The sequence below is a fragment of the Sycon ciliatum genome, chromosome 8 (assembly GCF_964019385.1).
Source record: "Sycon ciliatum chromosome 8, ocSycCili1.1, whole genome shotgun sequence".
Lineage (NCBI taxonomy): Eukaryota > Metazoa > Porifera > Calcarea > Leucosolenida > Sycettidae > Sycon > Sycon ciliatum.
The window spans coordinates 32,978,839-32,983,838 of record NC_088650.1 but is presented as its reverse complement, the minus strand read 5'-3'; the positions used below and the strand labels follow the sequence as shown (position 1 = coordinate 32,983,838).

The window sequence follows — 5,000 nt, the reverse complement described above, 5'->3', positions numbered from 1 at the left end:
AGGTGCACCTACCACCACCATGCCCTACACTTGTATAGCTATCCATGAGATCAAGATTACATAACCCCCCAGGGTGCGCAAGTTCACTTATCAGATCTGGGACGGCGAAATCCGTGTTTCACATCATAATAATGACATCATAAGTAGGGGAAGTGTGGGCGTGGTGCACCGCCGCGATGGAATGAGGCAAGTCTGACCCAAAAATGACGTACATCCCGGATTACACCGTCCCACAACCCCATTCCAGTTGCACACTCTGAGGGGGGGGGGGGGGGGGGGGGGGTATGTACTCTTTATGAGATGTGTGGTACCATCACACCCCTCATGTTGCCGTTCACATTGTGAATATTTACACATGTTGATCCTGAACATGTGTTCCACCTGATTCTGCACTGCACATGCTGTACTGTTAAGTACAGTCAGACCTCGCTTATCCGGTCCTCTTTTATCTGGATCCCTCGCCATCCGGAAGAAAATCGTTGGTTACCGATTTACAGTATAATGTCATGCATACATACAGTGTGCGTGTTTATTTATCCGGTTTCCTCGCCTATCCGGATATTTTTGTGGAAAACGGATGTGTGCGGTTATGCGAGGTCTGACTGTAATACTGTGCAAGGCAGAAACTATGAGTCTGTGGGCACGTGAGTGGCTTGGATGGGCTTCATTGAAATGCGCTATGGGTTTGATAACACGCTATTAATTCACCCTTTCAGTGCCAAGGGGGTCAGAAAAATACAAATTTTTCTGAGTTGAGCTGGACTCAAATTTTTCATAGCTCAGCTATATATCCACAGATCTTTACAAACGATGGCTCTCTGGAAATATATCAAGGTCAGGCAGACCATTGTGAAGAGAAAATGCAGCGAAAATAGTCTTCCTCGAGAGGGCGCCTGAGCGATGTCCGTTTCCTGCATTCTGGCGACGTCTATCCTCACGGACACAAACCGATGTGATAAGTGGATAGCCAAGGTCTTCCTGGAGACGTAGAGTGGTCGTTTGTAACTCTCCTGTGTGTAGAAGTGGAGATACGAATTTATTTGTACACACATACTCATTCTGGGCGACTAAAGTCGCCCGTGGCACTGAGAGGGTTAACCGGGAGAGAAATTTGAAGAGAGTAGTTCGGTTACCACACCCATTCCCACAGCACTGCAAACCGAACCGATTCCTTTTACGTACAACGTTTCGTCACAATTGCCATCGTCTGGTACGAAAAATCGTTGGTTTCAAGACGGCGAAACAGAGACTCGCAATGAAGGTCCAGTGCCCATCGCATGTTTTGCGCATGCATTGTATGGACGAATAACTCCCCCATGGAACAGAGGAGATGTAAGAGTTGCGCACTCTTGTTTATGTACACTTGATGAGATGTCTATCACTATTACACACTCGTGTAGATGTTTTTGTTGTCACTAGTGACACATGTTGACCGTGGTCACACACGTGCAAGGGTTTACACGTCGTGTGAATGGCCTATTAATGCCCCTGGTTGTGTTTTCTCATGTACAATGCTTGCACTTGTGGTTATCACTAGTATTCCTTGACTTCACCTGATAGGGTCAAACGGACCTATTGTCATTGTGACTTCACCCCCTCGAACCCAGACCCTGATTCTGTGGAAAACAAGTTTCAATACTTCAGATGGGAGAATCCGACTTCGCATAGTTTTTCGGCGTGGTTAGGTCAAATTCTAGAATATTTCAGCGAGTGTATTGCTTTGTCGGAGAGAGGAGATGTTCATGTCCTTGAGACCCAAAGTCTCGTTTCCATACGACAAGCGCTTTTTGAGGTGATGAGTTTTGGCTTGTTCTGGTCGGGTCGCAGTGCCGCAGACCATGCCATCGTCATCAGTGTCGAACAACTTCTGGCCATGTGACATTTCAAGGCGTTGAGACCCTTTCGTCTTCCTCCATGAGCAATTGTTTTGCGCCAGCATACCAAGTTATAATCAATACCATATGCGCACGGTCCGCTCAGTTCGAGTGACGAGGCTTTGTACTTGTGCACTGTACGCTGTACTGTTCTGTGAAGTCGTCTTGAAATGTTCTCGATTCTCCCATTACACCCATTCATTTGTGTTTATAGTGATTGTCTGAAATTGGTGCACTTCAAATCATTATCCCTAGGTAATGGTTGGGCGGAATTGAATACGACTAGCACATTTCCTATATGCTGTGCTCTGGAGAATTGATTAACCCTTTCACTGCCAGTTGACCACTCAAGGTGACAAGGCGCTCCCTGCCAGGCTGTCAGCTTAGCTGTACAGGCACTTTTACCAAAAATCGAAAGTCCAACTTTTCCTGGAATTTTCGGTACTTTCTGTACGAACTATCGCTTTCCAAAGTATACATCATAGGTACCGTATTTTTCCGGTTGTAAGTCGACCTTTTACGACTTAAAATAGAAGGAGAAAGGGTGGGGGTCGACTTACAACCGGAATTCGACTTGTAACCGGGAACTATCAGCATCTTACAAAAAATGACCTGAACTGCATGCACGAGTGCACTATGTGTACACATTTTTCCAGTTTATTGGTCTTTTGAAGGATTGGGATGTTATAACCTCCAACAAGGAATGTTTACATGATTTGTTGATGTGTTAATAGCAGGGAGGGGTTAGTAGGGCTTCTTTGGGTGAAAACTTTAAAACGCAGAATTGAGACCTCCGGATACAGGGGTCGACCTATAACCGGGGTCGACTTGCAACCGGTAAAATACGGTAGTCAATTCATAAAGGAAGCCATTGCCGTCGAAGAAATCGCCAAATCCGTACAAACGTGCTGCCCTCTAGCTCCAGCCGCTGCGCAAAAATGCGTGTCATGTCATGCAAAATGCGCCGCATGCGCTGCATACACTATGTACACGATCGGCCCGGACACTCGCGAAGTAAAGTTAGTTAGTTGTTCGTTGTTTTGGAGAGAGAAGCAGATCCTTTTTTTCGTTCGTTGGGATTGAAAGATATGCCAATGGACAGGAGAGCTACAATACTGGAAGCAGAAGAGATGGCTTGCGGAATCTTCTCTGTCTTCGCAACAGGACTTCAGTTGCGAGAGATTTCCGTCCTGTCGTTGCGGACGAAAGTCTTGTTGCTGCCACCAGAAAACTCGGAAACGAAACGTTCGTAAGTCGTTTGGTGAAGCGGATCGTGTCGGTGAACAGCTGCGAAATGTTCTGCCGCCGTGGTGGTCGTTTGTTCTCCCGATTAGCAGCAGTCCAAATACTTTTCAACTTTGGAGAGTGAAGCCCTTCCCTGTTCCGTTGACAAGCGCGGCGTTCTCGGGTGTAATGCACTTTCGCATCAGCTTGCAGTAGATCGTCAGGTATTGAGCAAGAGGTAGGTGTCGTTGTAGAAAGAATATAATTATGTTGTAGCTGACATACCTGTAGTGTCTCTTGACTGTGCTGGTCACCATGGTAACGTGGTAGTTCTTAGAAAAATTTAGTTCTGGACCCAGTGAGTGCCGCCAGCGCTGTTTCCGTCAAGTTTGCATTGAATGCGTCCGTGAGGAATTCATCGTTTGATTGTTTCTACCCGTGACTCCAGCCGCCTATCGCAACGGATACGCGCACCGGATAGCTGCCTGGAGTCTTGGGTAATAGCTAGGCATCAAGTCTGAACCAAATTCCATGCTCCGTGCAATGAAAGTTGACGGGAAAGGGGAAAATACTCGCACCGACTCTGGGAGGTGGAAATGCGTGAGAACCGATTTCTTCCTCGCCGCTGGGCAAAAAATCTGATGCGCATTTTCAACGACGCTGGTTCGATTTTTTAAAAATTGCAACCCATACTTCTCAAGTTCTGGCAGCGTATTTCGATGGGTATGGACATCTTCCAGGGCCCAGTGGCCGTTTACCACGGCTAAACATCTCCAATAGTCGAAAAAATAGAGGCCCAAACTGGGTGAGGTCTGCCTGTCGCGCACTGGGGACTGCATGTTTACTCGTCGACGCAAGTCGACAATGGCACTCGGAGTGCATGAGTGCGCTGTCGACTGCACTAACTGTCTTGCAATATCGATGTATGTGTAAAAGTACAAGCGCGATCTGAGAAACATCGACGCGATCACCGCCGCCGTCTTTTCAGCTGACTACTTTTTTTTACATACAGCATGCAGGACTGGCAGCCTAAGTATGTGTCAACACTATCTGCAGGGGCTGGATTTCCCTCGACGTGCGAGTAGTCTTGAGCTAAAGACAGTAAAGTGGTCTTCAGTTTCGTGTTTTCCGTTCTGTCGACAGTTCCCGAATCAGTTTGCTCGACGACAAGCTAGGCCTGGCGTCTAGGCCTATTTTGAGCATAGACAGGAAAAGCAACTAGTTACTTGTTGGCGCGCCTCAAGTCAGCTCATCTGTCAAAATCCACCGATCTGCACCCCTGGCCGGCTTCTCTGACTTCATTGCCGAAGTCAGCGAAGTCACAGGCGAAAGATACCATCAGCTCTTGGGTTGCAACCAGTGCTTCGCCTCTGTCTTGTTTGTATTCGTCTGGTCAGTTTGAACAGCTGACAGACTTGTTGCGGGATCATCGGATCTATGCACCCGCTTTCCGTTGTTGGCGATGTTGGACTCGTAATTTTTTTCGAAATTCACAGAATGTACATTGTACTGATGTAGTTACAACAAGAATCGTTTAGCCGATAAGCCGATCGTTATGGTATCAGCTAAGCCACTAAGGAAAAACGTAATCGTTTCAGCAACTTCAACTTGTGAAGAGTCGCTTTCTTTGCATCGTATCTCTTTCATGGCATGCCAGGGAAGACCGAGAAAGTAATCGTGACTAATTTCACGGCAGTTTGTGCGCAAACCAGTCCCTCAAAAATCCATCACAATATTTTTGTTTACTGAGGAAGTAGATGGAAAACCACTCGTTTTAAGGGCTACCGACCGACCTCCCGCCTGGCTATCCCCCTTTGAGGGAGATCTCCCGACCAAAGAGAAAATGAACTTGGCAGCTCTGAAATAGATGAAGTGCAACCACTGCAACTGCTTGTGGCTTAG

The 5,000-nt window shown here is 47.0% G+C and overlaps 1 protein-coding gene across 1 annotated transcript in view; it reads left to right on the top strand.

Annotated features, from left to right (window-relative positions):
- The window catches only part of LOC135822823 (uncharacterized), a 21,480-nt gene that overhangs the window by 1,009 nt on the left and 15,471 nt on the right, over positions 1–5,000 (top strand). The window lies entirely within an intron of this gene.